General features: G+C 44.0%; 1 long non-coding RNA gene across 1 annotated transcript in view; it reads left to right on the forward strand.

The window, feature by feature from the left end:
• LOC135823274 (uncharacterized) overlaps nt 1-21,949 on the forward strand; it is a 311,228-nt gene that overhangs the window by 68,963 nt on the left and 220,316 nt on the right. The window contains exons 3-4 of the long non-coding RNA XR_010554645.1: nt 1,065-1,122; nt 11,713-11,770. This is a non-coding gene — a long non-coding RNA (uncharacterized LOC135823274). The remainder of the gene's footprint in view (nt 1-1,064; nt 1,123-11,712; nt 11,771-21,949) is intronic.

A 21,949-nucleotide genomic window follows, 5' to 3' on the forward strand; every position in this document is an offset into this window, starting at 1 on the left:
GAGCTGCGAACGGGCAGAAAGGTGAGAAAATGTCGGATTTTGACCATTTGTGCTGACCTTTCAATTTCAACGTACCTCTCTATAACATGACCCAGCTGTAATTTCAGTGGTCGCATTGGTTTCATTTTTGGTGTGCTTGTAGGGCGCTGGCACCCGCATTCAGTGACCCAGAAAATTTGGCACTGCTGTGAATAGTTCAGTCGCAAAGTGAAGATTCACGGGTAAAAAGCCCCAAACTTCTAGGTACGTTCCTTTTCAGCTTTCAGCAGCCCTGGGCGAGTACTTTAGAGAAATGTGGCTCTTTTTCACGGTGCTCTTGTCTATGTCCAGCTACACAACGATATGAGGATGATCATTGTCATTTTCTGAGCTGCGAACGGGCAGAAAGGTGAGAAAATTCTGGATTTTGACCATTTGTGCTGACCTTTCAATTTCAACGTACCTCTCTATAACATGACCCAGCTGTAATTTCAGTGGTCGCATTGGTTTCATTTTTGGTTTGCTTGTAGGGCGCTGGCACCCGCATTCAGTGACCCAGAAAATATGGCACTGCTGTGGATAGTTTAGTCGCAAAGTGAAGATTCACGGGTAAAAAGCCCCAAACTTCTAGATAAGTTCTTTTTCAGCTTTCAGCAGCTCTGGGTGAGTTCTTTAGAGAAATGTGGCTCTTTTTCATGGTGGTATTTTCTATGTCCAGCTACACAACGAGATGAGGAAGGGTCATTGTCATTTTCTGAGCTGCGAACGGGCAGAAAGGTGAGAAAATGTCTGATTTTGACCATTTGTGCTGACCTTTCAATTTCAACGTACCTCTCTATAACATGACCCAGCTGTAATTTCAGTGGTCGCATTGATTTGATTTTTGGATTGCTTGTAGGGCGATGGCACCCGCATTCAATGACCCAGAAAATTTGGCACTGCTGTGAATAGTTTAGTCGCAAAGTGAAGATTCACGGGTAAAAAGCCCCAAACTTCTAGATAGGTTCTTTTTCAGCTTTCAGCAGCCCTGGGCGAGTTCTTTAGAGAAATGTGGCTCTTTTCTTGGTGCTCTTGTCTTTGTCCAGCTAACCAACGAGATGAGGATGGTCATTGTCATTTTCTAAGCTGCGAACGGGCAGAAAGGTGAGAAAATGTCGGATTTTGACCATTTGTGCTGACCTTTCAATTTCAACATACCTCTCTATAACATGACCCAGCTGTAATGCCATCGGTCGCATTGGTTTCATTTTTGGTTTGCTTGTAGGGCGCTGTCACCCACAGTCAGTGACCCTAAAAATTTGGCACTGCTGTGAATAGTTTATTCGCAAAGTGAAGATTCACGGGTAAAAAGCCCCAAACTTCTAGATAGGTTCTTTTTCAGCTTTCAGCAGCCCTGGGCGAGTTCTTTAGAGAAATGTGGGTCTTTTTCTTGGTGCTCTTGTCTATGTCCAGCTACACAACGAGATGAGGATGGTCATTGTCATTTTCTGAGCTGCGAACGGGCAAAAAGGTGAGAAAATGTCGGATTTTGACCATTTGTGCTGACCTTTCAATATCAACGTACCTCTCTATAACATGACCCAGCTGCAATTTCAGTGGTCGCATTGGTTTGATTTTTGGTGTGCTTGTAGGGCGCTGGCACCCGCATTCAGTGACCCAGAAAATTTGGCACTGCTGTGGATAGTTTAGTCGCAAAGTGAAGATTCACGGGTAAAAAGCCCCAAACTTCTAGATAGGTTCTTTTTCAGCTTTCAGCAGCCCTGGGTGAGTTCTTTAGAGAAATGTGGCTCTTTTTCATGGTGCTATTTTCTATGTCCAGCTACACAACGAGATGAGGATTGTCATTGTCATTTTCTGAGCTGCGAACGGGCAGAAAGGTGAGAAAATGTCGGATTTTGACCATTTGTGCTGACCTTTCCATTTCAACGTACCTCTCTATAACATGACCCAGCTGCAATTTCAGTGGTCGCATTGGTTTCATTTTTGGTGTGCTTGTAGGGCGCTGGCACCCGCATTCAGTGACCCAGAAAATTTGGCACTGCTGTGGATAGTTAAGTCGCAAAGTGAAGATTCACGGGTAAAAAGCACCAAACTTCTAGATAAGTTCTTTTTCAGCTTTCAGCAGCCCTGGGTGAGTTCTTTAGAGAAATGTGGCTCTTTTTCATGGTGCTATTTTCTATGTCCAGCTACACAACGAGATGAGGAAGGGTCATTGTCATTTTCTGAGCTGCGAACGGGCAGAAAGGTGAGAAAATGTCGGATTTTGACCATTTGTGCTGACCTTTCAATTTCAACGTACCTCTCTATAACATGACCCAGCTGTAATTTCAGTGGTCGCATTGGTTTGATTTTTGGTTTGCTTGTAGGGCGCTGGCACCCGCATTCAGTGACCGAGAAAATTTGGCACTGCTGTGAATAGTTTAGTCGCAAAGTGAAGATTCACGGGTAAAAAGCCCCAAACTTCTAGATAGGTTCTTTTTCAGCTTTCAGCAGCCCTGGGTGAGTTCTTTAGAGAAATGTGGCTCTTTTTCATGGTGCTATTTTCTATGTCCAGCTACACAACGAGATGAGGATGGTCATTGTCATTTTCTGAGCTGCGAACGGGCAGAAAGGTGAGAAAATGTCGGATTTTGACCATTTGTGCTGACCTTTCCATTTCAACGTACCTCTCTATAACATGACCCAGCTGTAATTTCAGTGGTCGCATTGGTTTCATTTTTGGTTTGCTTGTAGGGCGCTGGCACCCGCATTCAGTGACCCAGAAAATTTGGCACTGCTGTGAATAGTTTAGTCGCAAAGTGAAGATTCACGGGTAAAAAGCCCCAAACTTCTAGATAGGTTCTTTTTCAGCTTTCCGCAGCCCTGGGTGAGTTCTTTAGAGAAATGTGGCTCTTTTTCATGGTGCTATTTTCTATGTCTAGCTACACAACGAGATGAGGATGGTCATTGTCATTTTCTGAGCTGCGAACGGGCAGAAAGGTGAGAAAATGTCGGATTTTGACCATTTGTGCTGACCTTTCAATTTCAACGTACCTCTCTATAACATGACCCAGCTGCAATTTCAGTGGTCGCATTAGTTTCATTTTTGGTGTGCTTGTAGGGCGCTGGCACCCGCATTCAGTGACCCAGAAAATTTGGCACTGCTGTGGATAGTTTAGTCGCAAAGTGAAGATTCACGGGTAAAAAGCACCAAACTTCTAGATAAGTTCTTTTTCAGCTTTCAGCAGCCCTGGGTGAGTTCTTTAGAGAAATGTGGCTCTTTTTCATGGTGCTATTTTCTATGTCCAGCTACACAACGAGATGAGGATGGTCATTGTCATTTTCTGAGCTGCGAACGGGCAGAAAGGTGAGAAAATGTCGGATTTTGACCATTTGTGCTGCCCTTTCAATTTCAACGTACCTCTCTATAACATGACCCAGCTGTAATTTCAGTGGTCGCATAGGTTTGATTTTTGGTTTCCTTGTAGGGCGCTGGCACCCGAATTCAGTGACCCAGAAAATTTGGCACTGCTGTGGATAGTTTAGTCGCAAAGTGAAGATTCACGGGTAAAAAGCCCCAAACTTCTAGATAGGTTCTTTTTCAGCTTTCAGCAGCCCTGTGTGAGTTCTGTAGAGAAATGTGGTTCTTTTTGATGGTGCTAATTTCAATATCCAGCTGCACAACGAGATGAGGATGGTCATTGTCATTTTCTGAGCTGCGAACGGGCAGAAAGGTGAGAAAATGTCGGATTTTGACCATTTGTGCTGACCTTTCAATTTCAACGTACCTCTCTATAACATGACCCAGCTGTAATTTCAGTGGTCGCATTGGTTTCATTTTTGGTTTGCTTGTAGGGCGCTGGCACCCGCATTAAGTGACCCAGAAAATTTGGCACTGCTGTGAATAGTTTAGTCGCAAAGTGAAGATTCACGGGTAAAAAGCCCCAAACTTCTAGATAAGTTCTTTTTCAGCTTTCAGCAGCCCTGGGTGAGTTCTTTAGAGAAATGTGGTTCTTTTTCTTGGTGCTCTTGTCTATGTCCAGCTACACAACGAGATGAGGATGGTCATTGTCATTTTCTGAGGTGCGAACGGGCAGAAAGGTGAGAAAATGTCGGATTTTGACCATTTGTGCTGACCTTTCAATTTCAACGTACCTCTCTATAACATGACCCAGCTGCAATTTCAGTGGTCGCATTGGTTTCATTTTTGGTTTGCTTGTAGGGCGCTGGCATCCGCATTCAGTGACCCAGAAAATTTGGCACTGCTGTGGATAGTCTAGTCGCAAAGTGAAGATTCACGGGTAAAAAGCCCCAAACTTCTAGATAAGTTCTTTTTCAGCTTTCAGTAGCCCTGGGTGAGTTCTTTAGAGAAATGTGGCTCTTTTTCATGGTGCTATTTTCTATGTCCAGCTACACAACGAGATGAGGATGGTCATTGTCATTTTCTGAGCTGCGAACGGGCAGAAAGGTGAGAAAATGTCGGATTTTGACCATTTGTGCTGACCTTTCAATTTCAACGTACCTCTCTATAACATGACCCAGCTGTAATTTCAGTGGTCGCATTGGTTTGATTTTTGGTTTGCTTGTAGGGCGCTGGCACCCGCATTCAGTGACCGAGAAAATTTGGCACTGCTGTGAATAGTTTAGTCGCAAAGTGAAGATTCACGGGTAAAAAGCCCCAAACTTCAAGATAAGTTCTTTTTCAGCTTTCAGCAGCCCTGGGTGAGTTCTTTAGAGAAATGTGGCTCTTTTTCATGGTGCTATTTTCTATGTCCAGCTACACAACGAGATGAGGAAGGGTCATTGTCATTTTCTGAGCTGCGAACGGGCAGAAAGGTGAGAAAATGTCGGATTTTGACCATTTGTGCTGACCTTTCAATTTCAACGTACCTCTCTATAACATGACCCAGCTGTAATTTCAGTGGTCGCATTGGTTTGATTTTTGGTTTCCTTGTAGGGCGCTGGCACCCGCATTCAGTGACCCAGAAAATTTGGCACTGCTGTGAATACTTTAGTCGCAAAGTGAAGATTCACGGGTAAAAAGCCCCAAACTTCTAGATAGGTTCTTTTTCAGCTTTCAGCAGCCCTGGGTGAGTTCTTTAGAGAAATGTGGGTCTTTTTCTTGGTGCTCTTGTCTATGTCCAGCTACACAACGAGATGAGGATGGTCATTGTCATTTTCTGAGCTGCGAACGGGCAGAGAGGTGAGAAAATGTCGGATTTTGACCATTTGTGCTGACCTTTCAATTTCAACGTACCTCTCTATAACATGACCCAGCTGTAATTTCAGTGGTCGCATTGGTTTCATTTTTGGTTTGCTTGTAGGGCGCTGGCACCCGCATTCAGTGACCCAGAAAATTTGGCACTGCTGTGAATAGTTTAGTCGCAAAGTGAAGATTCACGGGTAAAAAGCCCCAAACTTCTAGATAGGTTCTTTTTCAGCTTTCAGCAGCCCTGGGTGAGTTCTTTAGAGAAATGTGGGTCTTTTTCTTGGTGTTCTTGTCTATGTCCAGCTACACAACGAGATGAGGATGGTCATTGTCATTTTCTGAGCTGCGAACGGGCAGAAAGGTGAAATAATGTCGGATTTTGACCATTTGTGCTGACCTTTCTATTTCAACGTACCTCTCTATAACATGACCCAGCTGTAATTTCAGTGGTCGCATTGGTTTCATTTTTGGTTTGCTTGTAGGGCGCTGGCACCTGCATTCAGTGACCCAGAAAATTTGGCACTGCTGTGGATAGTTTAATCGCAAAGTGAAGATTCACGGGTAAAAAGCCCCAAACTTCTAGATAGGTTCTTTTTCAGCTTTCAGCAGCCCTGGACGAGTTTTTTAGAGAAATGTGGCTCTTTTTCTTGGTTCTATTTTCTATGTCCATCTACACAACGAGATGAGGATGGTCATTGTCATTTTCTGAGCTGCGAACGGGCAGAAAGGTGAGAAAATGTCGGATTTTGACCATTTGTGCTGACCGTTCAATTTCAACGTACCTCTCTATAACATGACCCAGCTGCAATTTCAGTGGTCGCATTGGTGTGATTTTTGGTGTGCTTGTAGGGCGCTGGCACCCGCATTCAGTGACCCAGAAAATTTGGCACTGCTGTGGATAGTTTAGTCGCAAAGTGAAGATTCACGGGTAAAAAGCCCCAAACTTCTAGATAAGTTCTTTTTCAGCTTTCAGCAGCCCTGGGTGAGTTAAGTTAGAGAAATGTGGCTCTTTTTAATGGTGCTATTTTCTATGTCCAGCTACACAACGAGATGAGGATGGCCATTGTCATTTTCTGAGCTGCGAACGGGCAGAAAGGTGAGAAAATGTCGGATTTTGACCATTTGTGCTGACCTTTCAATTTCAACGTACCTCTCTATAACATGACCCAGCTATAATTTCAGTAGTCGCATAGGTTTGATTTTTGGTTTCCTTGTAGGGCGCTGGCACCCGCATTCAGTGACCCAGAAAATTTGGCACTGCTGTGGATAGTTTAGTCGCAAAGTGAAGATTCACGGGTAAAAAGCCCCAAACTTCTAGATAGGTTCTTTTTCAGCTTTCAGCAGCCCTGTGTGAGTTCTGTAGAGAAATGTGGCTCTTTTTCATGGTGCTAATTTCTATATCCAGCTGCACAACGAGATGAGGATGGTCATTGTCATTTTCTGAGCTGCGAACGGGCAGAAAGGTGAGAAAATGTCGGATTTTGACCATTTGTGCTGACCTTTCAATTTCAACGTACCTCTCTATAACATGACCCAGCTGTAATTTCAGTGGTCGCATTGGTTTCATTTTTGGTTTGCTTGTAGGGCGCTGGCACCCGCATTCAGTGACCCAGAAAATTTGGCACTGCTGTGGATAGTTTAGTCGCAAAGTGAAGATTCACGGGTAAAAAGCCCCAAACTTCTAGATAGGTTCTTTTTCAGCTTTCAGCAGCCCTGGGTAAGTTCTTTAGAGAAATGTGGCTCTTTTTCATGGTGCTATTTTCTATGTCCAGCTACACAACGAGATGAGGATGGTCATTGTCATTTTCTGAGCTGCGAACGGGCAGAAAGGTGAGAAAATGTCGGATTTTGACCATTTGTGCTGACCTTTCAATTTCAACGTACCTCTCTATAACATGACCCAGCTGCAATTTCAGTGGTCGCATTGGTTTGATTTTTGGTTTGCTTGTAGGGCGCTGGCACCCGCATTCAGTGACCCAGAAAATTTGGCACTGCTGTGGATAGTTTAGTCGCAAAGTGAAGATTCACGGGTAAAAAGCCCCAAACTTCTAGATAAGTTCTTTTTCAGCTTTCAGCAGCCCTGGGTGAGTTCTTTAGAGAAATGTGGCTCTTTTTCATGGTGCTATTTTCTATGTCCAGCTACACAACGAGATGAGGATGGTCATTGTCATTTTCTGAGCTGCGAACGGGCAGAAAGGTGAGAAAATGTCGGATTTTGACCATTTGTGCTGACCTTTCAATTTCAACGTACCTCTCTATAACATGACCCAGCTGTAATTTCAGTGGTCGCATTGCTTTCATTTTTGGTTTGCTTGTAGGGCGCTGGCACCCGCATTCAGTGACCCAGAAAATTTGGCACTGCTGTGAATAGTTTAGTCGCAAAGTGAAGATTCACGGGTAAAAAGCCCCAAACTTCTAGATAGGTTCTTTTTCAGCTTTCAGCAGCCCTGGGTGAGTTCTTTAGAGAAATGTGGCTCTTTTTCATGGTGCTATTTTCTATGTCCACCTACACAACGAGATGAGGATTTTCATTGTCATTTTCTGAGCTGCGAACGGGCAGAAAGGTGAGAAAATGTCGGATTTTGACCATTTGTGCTGACCTTTCAATTTCAACGTACCTCTCTATAACATGACCCAGCTGTAATTTCAGTGGTCGCATTGGTTTCATTTTTGGTTTGCTTGTAGGGCGCTGGCACCCGCATTCAGTGACCCAGAAAATTTGGCACTGCTGTGGATAGTTTAGTCGCAAAGTGAAGATTCACGGGTAAAAAGCCCCAAACTTCTAGATAGGTTCTTTTTCAGCTTTCAGCAGCCCTGGGCGAGTTCTTTAGAGAAATGTGGCTCTTTTTCATGGTGCTATTTTCTATGTCCAGCTACACAACGAGATGAGGATGGTCATTGTCATTTTCTGAGCTGCGAACGGGCAGAAAGGTGAGAAAATGTCTGATTTTGACCATTTGTGCTGACCTTTCAATTTCAACGTACCTCTCTATAACATGACCCAGCTGCAATTTCAGTGGTCGCATTGGTTTGATTTTTGGTTTGCTTGTAGGGCGCTGGCACCCGCATTCAGTGACCCAGAAAATTTGGCACTGCTGTGGATAGTTTAGTCGCAAAGTGAAGATTCACGGGTAAAAAGCCCCAAACTTCTAGATAAGTTCTTTTTCAGCTTTCAGCAGCCCTGGGTGAGTTCTTTAGAGAAATGTGGCTCTTTTTCATGGTGCTATTTTCTATGTCCAGCTACACAACGAGATGAGGATGGTCATTGTCATTTTCTGAGCTGCGAACGGGCAGAAAGGTGAGAAAATGTCGGATTTTGACCATTTGTGCTGACCTTTCAATTTCAACGTACCTCTCTATAACATGACCCAGCTGTAATTTCAGTGGTCGCATTGGTTTCATTTTTGGTTTGCTTGTAGGGCGCTGGCACCCGCATTCAGTGACCCAGAAAATTTGGCACTGCTGTGAATAGTTTAGTCGCAAAGTGAAGATTCACGGGTAAAAAGCCCCAAACTTCTAGATAAGTTCTTTTTCAGCTTTCAGCAGCCCTGGGTGAGTTCTTTAGAGAAATGTGGCTCTTTTTCATGGTGCTATTTTCTATGTCCAGCTACACAACGAGATGAGGATTTTCATTGTCATTTTCTGAGCTGCGAACGGGCAGAAAGGTGAGAAAATGTCGGATTTTGACCATTTGTGCTGACCTTTCAATTTCAACGTACCTCTCTATAACATGACCAAGCTGTAATTTCAGTGGTCGCATTGGTTTCATTTTTGGTTTGCTTGTAGGGCGCTGGCACCCGCATTCAGTGACCCAGAAAATTTGGCACTGCTGTGGATAGTTTAGTCGCAAAGTGAAGATTCACGGGTAAAAAGCCCCAAACTTCTAGATAGGTTCTTTTTCAGCTTTCAGCAGCCCTGGGCGAGTTCTTTAGAGAAATGTGGCTCTTTTTCATGGTGCTATTTTCTATGTCCAGCTACACAACGAGATGAGGATGGTCATTGTCATTTTCTGAGCTGCGAACGGGCAGAAAGGTGAGAAAATGTCTGATTTTGACCATTTGTGCTGACCTTTCAATTTCAACGTACCTCTCTATAACATGACCCAGCTGCAATTTCAGTGGTCGCATTGGTTTGATTTTTGGTTTGCTTGTAGGGCGCTGGCACCCGCATTCAGTGACCCACAAAATTTGGCACTGCTGTGGATAGTTTAGTCGCAAAGTGAAGATTCACGGGTAAAAAGCCCCAAACTTCTAGATAAGTTCTTTTTCAGCTTTCAGCAGCCCTGGGTGAGTTCTTTAGAGAAATGTGGCTCTTTTTCATGGTGCTATTTTCTATGTCCAGCTACACAACGAGATGAGGATGGTCATTGTCATTTTCTGAGCTGCGAACGGGCAGAAAGGTGAGAAAATGTCGGATTTTGACCATTTGTGCTGACCTTTCAATTTCAACGTACCTCTCTATAACATGACCCAGCTGCAATTTCAGTGGTCGCATTGGTTTGATTTTTAGTGTTTGCTTGTAGGGCGCTGGCACCCGCATTCAGTGACCCAGAAAATTTGGCACTGCTGTGGATAGTTTAGTCGCAAAGTGAAGATTCACGGGTAAAAAGCCCCAAACTTCTAGATAAGTTCTTTTTCAGCTTTCAGCAGCCCTGGGTGAGTTCTTTAGAGAAATGTGGCTCTTTTTCATGGTGCTATTTTCTATGTCCAGCTACACAACGAGATGAGGATGGTCATTGTCATTTTCTGAGCTGAGAACGGGCAGAAAGGTGAGAAAATGTCGGATTTTGACCATTTGTGCTGACCTTTCAATTTCAACGTACCTCTCTATAACATGACCCAGCTGTAATTTCAGTGGTCGCATTGGTTTCATTTTTGGTGTGCTTGTAGGGCGCTGGCACCCGCATTCAGTGACCCAGAAAATTTGGCACTGCTGTGGATAGTTTAGTCGCAAAGTGAAGATTCACGGGTAAAAAGCACCAAACTTCTAGATAAGTTCTTTTTCAGCTTTCAGCAGCCCTGGGTGAGTTCTTTAGAGAAATGTGGCTCTTTTTCATGGTGCTATTTTCTATGTCCAGCTACACAACGAGATGAGGATGGTCATTGTCATTTTCTGAGCTTCAAACGGGCAGAAAGGTGAGAAAATGTCAGATTTTGACCATTTGTGCTGACCTTTCAATTTCAACGTACCTCTCTATAACATGACCCAGCTGTAATTTCAGTGGTCGCATTGGTTTGATTTTTGGTTTGCTTGCAGGGCGCTGGCACCCGCATTCAGTGACCCAGAAAATTTGGCACTGCTGTGAATAGTTTAGTCGCAAAGTGAAGATTCACGGGTAAAAAGCCCCAAACTTCTAGATAGGTTCTTTTTCAGCTTTCAGCAGCCCTGGGTGAGTTCTTTAGAGAAATGTGGGTCTTTTTCTTCGTGCTATAGTCTATGTCCAGCTACACAACGAGATGAGGATGGTCATTGTCATTTTCTGAGCTGCGAACGGGCAGAAAGGTGAGAAAATGTCGGATTTTGACCATTTGTGCTGACCTTTCAATTTCAACGTACCTCTCTATAACATGACCAAGCTGTAATTTCAGTGGTCGCATTGGTTTCATTTTTGGTTTGCTTGTAGGGCGCTGGCACCCGCATTCAGTGACCCAGAAAATTTGGCACTGCTGTGGATAGTTTAGTCGCAAAGTGAAGATTCACGGGTAAAAAGCCCCAAACTTCTAGATAGGTTCTTTTTCAGCTTTCAGCAGCCCTGGGCGAGTTCTTTAGAGAAATGTGGCTCTTTTTCATGGTGCTATTTTCAAGTCCAGCTACACAACGAGATGAGGATGGTCATTGTCATTTTCTGAGCTGCAAACGGGCAGAAAGGTGAGAAAATGTCGGATTTTGACCATTTGTGCTGACCTTTCAATTTCAACGTACCTCTCTATAACATGACCCAGCTGCAATTTCAGTGGTCGCATTGGTTTCATTTTTGGTGTGCTTGTAGGGCGCTGGCACCCGCATTCAGTGACCCACAAAATTTGGCACTGCTGTGGATAGTTTAGTCGCAAAGTGAAGATTCACGGGTAAAAAGCACCAAACTTCTAGATAAGTTCTTTTTCAGCTTTCAGCAGCCCTGGGTGAGTTCTTTAGAGAAATGTGGCTCTTTTTCATGGTGCTATTTTCTATGTCCAGCTACACAACGAGATGAGGATGGTCATTGTCATTTTCTGAGCTGCGAACGGGCAGAAAGATGAGAAAATGTCGGATTTTGACCATTTGTGCTGACCTTTCAATTTCAACGTACCTCTCTATAACATGACCCAGCTGTAATTTCAGTGGTCGCATTGGTTTGATTTTTGGTTTGCTTTTAGGGCGCTGGCACCCGCATTCAGTGACCCAGAAAATTTGGCACTGCTGTGAATAGTTTAGTCGCAAAGTGAAGATTCACGGGTAAAAACCCCTAAACTTCTAGATAGGTTCTTTTTCAGCTTTCAGCAGCCCTGGGTGAGTTCTTTAGAGAAATGTGGGTCTTTTTCTTCGTGCTCTTGTCTATGTCAAAGCTACACAACGAGATGAGGATGGTCATTGTCATTTTCTGAGCTGCGAACGGGCAGAAAGGTGAGAAAATGTCGGATTTTGACCATTTGTGCTGACCTTTCAATTTTAACGTACCTCTCTATAACATGACCCAGCTGTAATTTCAGTGGTCGCATTGGTTTCATTTTTGGTTTGCTTGTAGGGCGCTGGCACCCGCATTCAGTGACCTAGAAAATTTGGCACTGCTGTGGATAGTTTAGTCGCAAAGTGAAGATTCACGTGTAAAAAGCCCCAAACTTCTAGATAGGTTCTTTTTCAGCTTTCAGCAGCCCTGGGTGAGTTCTTTAGAGAAATGTGGCTCTTTTTATTGGTGCTATTTTCTATGTCCAGCTACACAACGAGATGAGGATGGTCATTGTCATTTTCTGAGCTGCCAACAGGCAGAAAGGTGAGAAAATGTCGGATTTTGACCATTTGTGCTGACCTTTCAATTTCAACGTACCTCTCTATAACATGACCCAGCTGTAATTTCAGTGGTCGCATTGGTTTCATTTTTGGTTTGCTTGTAGGGCGCTGGCACCCGCATTCAGTGACCCAGAAAATTTGGTACTGCTGTGAATACTTTAATCGCAAAGTGAAGATTCACGGGTAAAAAGCCCCAAACTTCTAGATAGGTTCTTTTTCAGCTTTCAGCAGCCCTGGGTGAGTTCTTTAGAGAAATGTGGCTCTTTTTCATGGTGCTATTTTCTATGTCCAGCTACACAACGAGATGAGGATGGTCATTGTCATTTTCTGAGCTGCGAACGGGCAGAAAGGTGAGAAAATGTCGGATTTTGACCATTTGTGCTGACCTTTCAATTTCAACGTACCTCTCTATAACATGACCCAGCTGCAATTTCAGTGGTCGCATTGGTTTCATTTTTGGTGTGCTTGTAGGGCGCTGGCACCCGCATTCAGTGACCCAGAAAATTTGGCACTGCTGTGGATAGTTTAGTCGCAAAGTGAAGATTCACGGGTAAAAAGCACCAAACTTCTAGATAAGTTCTTTTTCAGCTTTCAGCAGCCCTGGGTGAGTTCTTTAGAGAAATGTGGCTCTTTTTCATGGTGCTATTTTCTATGTCAAGCTACACAACGAGATGAGGATGGTCATTGTCATTTTCTGAGCTTTAAACGGGCAGAAAGGTGAGAAAATGTCGGATTTTGACCATTTGTGCTGACCTTTCAATTTCAACGTACCTCTCTATAACATGACCCAGCTGTAATTTCAGTGGTCGCATTGGTTTGATTTTTGGTTTGCTTGCAGGGCGCTGGCACCCGCGTTCAGTGACCCAGAAAATTTGGCACTGCTGTGAATAGTTTAGTCGCAAAGTGAAGATTCACGGGTAAAAAGCCCCAAACTTCTAGATAGGTTCTTTTTCAGCTTTCAGCAGCCCTGGGTGAGTTCTTTAGAGAAATGTGGGTCTTTTTCTTCGTGCTCTAGTCTATGTCCAGCTACACAACGAGATGAGGATGGTCATTGTCATTTTCTGAGCTGCGAACGGGCAGAAAGGTGAGAAAATGTCGGATTTTGACCATTTGTGCTGACCTTTCAATTTCAACGTACCTCTCTATAACATGACCCAGCTGTAATTTCAGTGGTCGCATTGGTTTCATTTTTGGTTTGCTTGTAGGGCGCTGGCACCCGCATTCAGTGACCCAGAAAATTTGGCACTGCTGTGGATAGTTTAGTCGCAAAGTGAAGACTCACGGGTAAAAAGCCCCAAACTTCTAGATAGGTTCTTTTTCAGCTTTCAGCAGCCCTGGGCGAGTTCTTTAGAGAAATGTGGCTCTTTTTCATGGTGCTATTTTCTATGTCCAGCTACACAACGAGATGAGGATGGTCATTGTCATTTTCTGAGCTGCGAACGGGCAGAAAGGTGAGAAAATGTCGGATTTTGACCATTTGTGCTGACCTTTCAATTTCAACGTACCTCTCTATAACATGACCCAGCTGCAATTTCAGTGGTCGCATTGGTTTCATTTTTGGTGTGCTTGTAGGGCGCTGGCACCCGCATTCAGTGACCCAGAAAATTTGGCACTGCTGTGGATAGTTTAGTCGCAAAGTGAAGATTCACGGGTAAAAAGCACCAAACTTCTAGATAAGTTCTTTTTCAGCTTTCAGCAGCCCTGGGTGAGTTCTTTAGAGAAATGTGGCTCTTTTTCATGGTGCTATTTTCTATGTCAAGCTACACAACGAGATGAGGATGGTCATTGTCATTTTCTGAGCTTTAAACGGGCAGAAAGGTGAGAAAATGTCGGATTTTGACCATTTGTGCTGACCTTTCAATTTCAACGTACCTCTCTATAACATGACCCAGCTGTAATTTCAGTGGTCGCATTGGTTTGATTTTTGGTTTGCTTTTAGGGCGCTGGCACCCGCATTCAGTGACCCAGAAAATTTGGCACTGCTGTGAATAGTTTAGTCGCAAAGTGAAGATTCACGGGTAAAAAGCCCCAAACTTCTAGATAGGTTCTTTTTCAGCTTTCAGCAGCCCTGGGTGAGTTCTTTAGAGAAATGTGGGTCTTTTTCTTCGTGCTCTAGTCTATGTCCAGCTACACAACGAGATGAGGATGGTCATTGTCATTTTCTGAGCTGCGAACGGGCAGAAAGGTGAGAAAATGTCGGATTTTGACCATTTGTGCTGACCTTTCAATTTCAACGTACCTCTCTATAACATGACCCAGCTGTAATTTCAGTGGTCGCATTGGTTTCATTTTTGGTTTGCTTGTAGGGCGCTGGCACCCGCATTCAGTGACCCACAAAATTTGGCACTGCTGTGGATAGTTTAGTCGCAAAGTGAAGATTCACGGGTAAAAAGCCCCAAACTTCTAGATAGGTTCTTTTTCAGCTTTCAGCAGCCCTGGGCGAGTTCTTTAGAGAAATGTGGCTCTTTTTCATGGTGCTATTTTCTATGTCCAGCTACACAACGAGATGAGGATGGTCATTGTCATTTTCTGAGCTGCGAACGGGCAGAAAGGTGAGAAAATGTCGGATTTTGACCATTTGTGCTGACCTTTCAATTTCAACGTACCTCTCTATAACATGACCCAGCTGCAATTTCAGTGGTCGCATTGGTTTCATTTTTGGTGTGCTTGTAGGGCGCTGGCACCCGCATTCAGTGACCCAGAAAATTTGGCACTGCTGTGGATAGTTTAGTCGCAAAGTGAAGATTCACGGGTAAAAAGCACCAAACTTCTAGATAAGTTCTTTTTCAGCTTTCAGCAGCCCTGGGTGAGTTCTTTAGAGAAATGTGGCTCTTTTTCATGGTGCTATTTTCTATGTCCAGCTACACAACGAGATGAGGATGGTCATTGTCATTTTCTGAGCTGCGAACAGGCAGAAAGATGAGAAAATGTCGGATTTTGACCATTTGTGCTGACCTTTCAATTTCAACGTACCTCTCTATAACATGACCCAGCTGTAATTTCAGTGGTCGCATTGGTTTCATTTTTGGTTTGCTTTTAGGGCGCTGGCACCCGCATTCAGTGACCCAGAAAATTTGGCACTGCTGTGAATAGTTTAGTCGCAAAGTGAAGATTCACGGGTAAAAAGCCCTAAACTTCTAGATAGGTTCTTTTTCAGCTTTCAGCAGCCCTGGGTGAGTTCTTTAGAGAAATGTGGGTCTTTTTCTTCGTGCTCTTGTCTATGTCCAGCTACACAACGAGATGAGGATGGTCATTGTCATTTTCTGAGCTGCGAACGGGCAGAAAGGTGAGAAAATGTCGGATTTTGACCATTTGTGCTGACCTTTCAATTTCAACGTACCTCTATAACATGACCCAGCTGTAATTTCAGTGGTCGCATTGGTTTCATTTTTGGTTTGCTTGTAGGGCGCTGGCACCCGCATTCAGTGACCCAGAAAATTTGGCACTGCTGTGAATAGTTTAGTCGCAAAGTGAAGATTCACGTGTAAAAAGCCCCAAACTTCTAGATAGGTTCTTTTTCAGCTTTCAGCAGCCCTGGGTGAGTTCTTTAGAGAAATGTGGCTCTTTTTAGTGGTGCTATTTTCTATGTCCAGCTACACAACGAGATGAGGATGGTCATTGTCATTTTCTGAGCTGCCAACAGGAAGAAAGGTGAGAAAATGTCGGATTTTGACCATTTGTGCTGACCTTTCAATTTCAACGTACCTCTCTATAACATGACCCAGCTGCAATTTCAGTGGTCGCATTGGTTTCATTTTTGGTGTGCTTGTAGGGCGCTGGCACCCGCATTCAGTGACCCACAAAATTTGGCACTGCTGTGGATAGTTTAGTCGCAAAGTGAAGATTCACGGGTAAAAAGCCCCAAACTTCTAGATAAGTTCTTTTTCAGCTTTCAGCAGCCCTGGGTGAGTTCTTTAGAGACATGTGGCTCTTTTTCATGGTGCTATTTTCTATGTCCAGCTACACAACGAGATGAGGATCGTCATTGTCATTTTCTGAGCTGCGAACGGGCAGAAAGGTGAGAAAATGTCGGATTTTGACCATTTGTGCTGACCTTTCAATTTCAACGTACCTCTCTATAACATGACCCAGCTGTAATTTCAGTGGTCGCATTGGTTTGATTTTTGGTTTGCTTTTAGGGCGCTGGCACCCGCATTCAGTGACCCAGAAAATTTGGCACTGCTGTGAATAGTTTAGTCGCAAAGTGAAGATTCACGGGTAAAAAGCCCCAAACTTCTAGATAGGTTCTTTTTCAGCTTTCAGCAGCCCTGGGTGAGTTCTTTAGAGAAATGTGGGTCTTTTTCTTCGTGCTCTTGTCTATGTCCAGCTACACAACGAGATGGGGATGGTCATTGTCATTTTCTGAGCTGCGAACGGGCAGAAAGGTGAGAAAATGTCGGATTTTGACCATTTGTGCTGACCTTTCAATTTCAACGTACCTCTCTATAACATGACCCAGCTGTAATTTCAGTGGTCGCATTGGTTTGATTTTTGGTGTGCTTGTAGGGCGCTGGCACCCGCATTCAGTGACCCACAAAATTTGGCACTGCTGTGGATAGTTTAGTCGCAAAGTGAAGATTCACGTGTAAAAAGCCCCAAACTTCTAGATAGGTTCTTTTTCAGCTTTCAGCAGCCCTGGGTGAGTTCTTTAGAGAAATGTGGCTCTTTTTAGTGGTGCTATTTTCTATGTCCAGCTACACAACGAGATGAGGATGGTCATTGTCATTTTCTGAGCTGCCAACAGGCAGAAAGGTGAGAAAATGTCGGATTTTGACCATTTGTGCTGACCTTTCAATTTCAACGTACCTCTCTATAACATGACCCAGCTGCAATTTCAGTGGTCGCATTGGTTTCATTTTTGGTGTGCTTGTAGGGCGCTGGCACCCGCATTCAGTGACCCAGAAAATTTGACACTGCTGTGGATAGTTTAGTCGCAAAGTGAAGATTCACGGGTAAAAAGCCCCAAACTTCTAGATAAGTTCTTTTTCAGCTTTCAGCAGCCCTGGGTGAGTTCTTTAGAGAAATGTGGCTCTTTTTCATGGTGCTATTTTCTATGTCCAGCTACACAACGAGATGAGGATGGTCATTGTCATTTTCTGAGCTGCGAACGGGCAGAAAGGTGAGAAAATGTCGGATTTTGACCATTTGTGCTGACCTTTCAATTTCAACGTACCTCTCTATAACATGACCCAGCTGTAATTTCAGTGGTCGCATTGGTTTGATTTTTGGTTTGCTTGTAGGGCGCTGGCACCCGCATTCAGTGACCCAGAAAATTTGGCACTGCTGTGAATAGTTTAGTCGCAAAGTGAAGATTCACGGGTAAAAAGCCCCAAACTTCTAGATAGGTTCTTTTTCAGCTTTCAGCAGCCCTGGGCGAGTTCTTTAGAGAAATGTGGCTCTTTTTCATGGTGCTATTTTCTATGTCCAGCTACACAACGAGATGAGGATGGTCATTGTCATTTTCTGAGCTGCGAACGGGCAGAAAGGTGAGAAAATGTCGGATTTTGACCATTTGTGCTGACCTTTCAATTTCAACGTACCTCTCTATAACATGACCCAGCTGCAATTTCAGTGGTCGCATTGGTTTCATTTTTGGTGTGCTTGTAGGGCGCTGGCACCCGCATTCAGTGACCCACAAAATTTGGCACTGCTGTGGATAGTTTAGTCGCAAAGTGAAGATTCACGGGTAAAAAGCCCCAAACTTCTAGATAAGTTCTTTTTCAGCTTTCAGCAGCCCTGGGCGAGTTCTTTACAGACATGTGGCTCTTTTTCATGGTGCTATTTTCTATGTCCAGCTACACAACGAGATGAGGATCGTCATTGTCATTTTCTGAGCTGCGAACGGGCAGAAAGGTGAGAAAATGTCGGATTTTGACCATTTGTGCTGACCTTTCAATTTCAACGTACCTCTCTATAACATGACCCAGCTGCAATTTCAGTGGTCGCATTGGTTTCATTTTTTGTATGCTTGTAGGGCGCTGGCACCCGCATTCAGTGACCCAGAAAATTTGGCACTGCTGTGGATAGTTTAGTCGCAAAGTGAAGATTCACGGGTAAAAAGCACCAAACTTCTAGATAAGTTCTTTTTCAGCTTTCAGCAGCCCTGGGTGAGTTCTTTAGAGAAATGTGGCTCTTTTTCATGGTGCTATTTTCTATGTCCAGCTACACAACGAGATGAGGATGGTCATTGTCATTTTCTGAGCTGCGAACGGGCAGAAAGGTGAGAAAATGTCGGATTTTGACCATTTGTGCTGACCTTTCAATTTCAACGTACCTCTCTATAACATGACCCAGCTGCAATTTCAGTGGTCGCATTGGTTTCAATTTTGGTGTGCTTGTAGGGCGCTGGCACCCGCATTCAGTGACCCACAAAATTTGGCACTGCTGTGGATAGTTTAGTCGCAAAGTGAAGATTCACGGGTAAAAAGCCCCAAACTTCTAGATAAGTTCTTTTTCAGCTTTCAGCAGCCCTGGGTGAGTTCTTTAGAGACATGTGGCTCTTTTTCATGGTGCTATTTTCTATGTCCAGCTACACAACGAGATGAGGATGGTCATTGTCATTTTCTGAGCTGCGAACAGGCAGAAAGTCGAGAAAATGTCGGATTTTGACCATTTGTGCTGACCTTTCAATTTCAACGTACCTCTCTATAACATGACCCAGCTGTAATTTCAGTGGTCGCATTGGTTTGATTTTTGGTTTGCTTGTAGGGCGCTGGCACCCGCATTCAGTGACCCAGAAAATTTGGCACTGCTGTGGATAGTTTAGTCGCAAAGTGAAGATTCACGGGTAAAAAGCACCAAACTTCTAGATAAGTTCTTTTTCAGCTTTCAGCAGCCCTGGGTGAGTTCTTTAGAGAAATGTGGGTCTTTTTCATGGTGCTATTTTCTATGTCCAGCTACACAACGAGATGAGGATGGTCATTGTCATTTTCTGAGCTGCGAACGGGCAGAAAGATGAGAAAATGTCGGATTTTGACCATTTGTGCTGACCTTTCAATTTCAACGTACCTCTCTATAACATGACCCAGCTGTAATTTCAGTGGTCGCATTGGTTTGATTTTTGGTTTGCTTTTAGGGCGCTGGCACCCGCATTCAGTGACCCAGAAAATTTGGCACTGCTGTGAATAGTTTAGTCGCAAAGTGAAGATTCACGGGTAAAAAGCCCCAAACTTCTAGATAGGTTCTTTTTCAGCTTTCAGCAGCCCTGGGCGAGTTCTTTAGAGAAATGTGGCTCTTTTTCATGGTGCTATTTTCTATGTCCAGCTACACAACGAGATGAGGATGGTCATTGTCATTTTCTGAGCTGCGAACGGGCAGAAAGGTGAGAAAATGTCGGATTTTGACCATTTGTGCTGACCTTTCAATTTCAACGTACCTCTCTATAACATGACCCAGCTGCAATTTCAGTGGTCGCATTGGTTTCATTTTTGGTGTGCTTGTAGGGCGCTGGCACCCGCATTCAGTGACCCACAAAATTTGGCACTGCTGTGGATAGTTTAGTCGCAAAGTGAAGATTCACGGGTAAAAAGCCCCAAACTTCTAGATAAGTTCTTTTTCGGCTTTCAGCAGCCCTGGGTGAGTTCTTTAGAGACATGTGGCTCTTTTTCATGGTGCTATTTTCTATGTCCAGCTACACAACGAGATGAGGATGGTCATTGTCATTTTCTGAGCTGCGAACGGGCAGAAAGGTGAGAAAATGTCGGATTTTGACCATTTGTGCTGACCTTTCAATTTCAACGTACCTCTCTATAACATGACCCAGCTGTAATTTTAGTGGTCGCATTGGTTTCATTTTTGGTTTGCTTGTAGGGCGCTGGCACCCGCATTCAGTGACCCAGAAAATTTGGCACTGCTGTGGATAGTTTAGTCGCAAAGTGAAGATTCACGGGTAAAAAGCACCAAACTTCTAGATAAGTTCTTTTTCAGCTTTCAGCAGCCCTGGGTGAGTTCTTTAGAGAAATGTGGGTCTTTTTCATGGTGCTATTTTCTATGTCCAGCTACACAACGAGATGAGGATGGTCATTGTCATTTTCTGAGCTGCGAACGGGCAGAAAGATGAGAAAATGTCGGATTTTGACCATTTGTGCTGACCTTTCAATTTCAACGTACCTCTCTATAACATGACCCAGCTGTAATTTCAGTGGTCGCATTGGTTTGATTTTTGGTTTGCTTTTAGGGCGCTGGCACCCGCATTCAGTGACCCAGAAAATTTGGCACTGCTGTGAATAGTTTAGTCGCAAAGTGAAGATTCACGGGTAAAAAGCCCCAAACTTCTAGATAGGTTCTTTTTCAGCTTTCAGCAGCCCTGGGTGAGTTCTTTAGAGAAATGTGGGTCTTTTTCTTCGTGCTCTTGTCTATGTCCAGCTACACAACGAGATGAGGATGGTCATTGTCATTTTCTGAGCTGCGAACGGGCAGAAAGGTGAGAAAACGTCGGATTTTGACCATTTGTGCTGACCTTTCAATTTCAACGTACCTCTCTATAACATGACCCAGCTGTAATTTCAGTGGTCGCATTGGTTTGATTTTTGGTTTGCTTGTAGGGCGCTGGCACCCGCATTCAGTGACCCAGAAAATTTGGCACTGCTGTGGATAGTTTAGTCGCAAAGTGAAGATTCACGGGTAAAAAGCCCCAAACTTCTAGATAGGTTCTTTTTCAGCTTTCAGCAGCCCTGGGTGAGTTCTTTAGAGAAATGTGGCTCTTTTTCATGGTGGTATTTTCTATGTCCAGCTACACAACGAGATGAGGATGGTCATTGTCATTTTCTGAGCTGCCAACAGGCAGAAAGGTGAGAAAATGTCGGATTTTGACCATTTGTGCTGACCTTTCAATTTCAACGTACCTCTCTATAACATGACCCAGCTGCAATTTCAGTGGTCGCATTGGTTTCATTTTTGGTGTGCTTGTAGGGCGCTGGCACCCGCATTCAGTGACCCAGAAAATTTGGCACTGCTGTGGATAGTTTAGTCGCAAAGTGAAGATTCACGGGTAAAAAGCACCAAACTTCTAGATAAGTTCTTTTTCAGCTTTCAGCAGCCCTGGGCGAGTTCTTTAGAGAAATGTGGGTCTTTTTCTTGGTGCTCTTGTCTATGTCGAGCTACAGAACGAGATGAGGATGGTCATTGTCATTTTCTGAGCTGCGAACGGGCAGAAAGGTGAGAAAATGTCTGATTTTGACCATTTGTGCTGACCTTTCAATTTCAACGTACCTCTCTATAACATGGCCCAGCTGTAATTTCAGTGGTCGCATTGGTTTCATTTTTGGTTTGCTTGTAGGGCGCTGGCACCCGCATTCAGTGACCCAGAAAATTCGGCACTGCTGTGAATAGTTTAGTCGCAAAGTGAAGACTCACGGGTAAAAAGCCCCAAACTTCTAGATAGGTTCTTTTTCAGCTTTCAGCAGCCCTGGGTGAGTTCTTTAGAGAAATGTGGCTCTTTTTCATGGTGCTTTTTTCTATGTCCAGCTACACAACGAGATGAGGATGGTCATTGTCATTTTCTGAGCTGCGAACGGGCAGAAAGGTGAGAAAATGTCGGATTTTGACCATTTGTGCTGACCTTTCAATTTCAACGTACCTCTCTATAACATGACCCAGCTGTAATTTCAGTGGTCGCATTGGTTTGATTTTTGGTTTGCTTGTAGGGCGCTGGCACCCGCATTCAGTGACCCAGAAAATTTGGCACTGCTGTGGATAGTTTAGTCGCAAAGTGAAGATTCACGGGTAAAAAGCCCCAAACTTCTAGATAGGTTCTTTTTCAGCTTTCAGCAGCCCTGGGCGAGTTCTTTAGAGAAA

The sequence above is a fragment of the Sycon ciliatum genome, chromosome 8, assembly GCF_964019385.1.
Source record: "Sycon ciliatum chromosome 8, ocSycCili1.1, whole genome shotgun sequence".
In the NCBI taxonomy this organism is placed as follows: domain Eukaryota; kingdom Metazoa; phylum Porifera; class Calcarea; order Leucosolenida; family Sycettidae; genus Sycon; species Sycon ciliatum.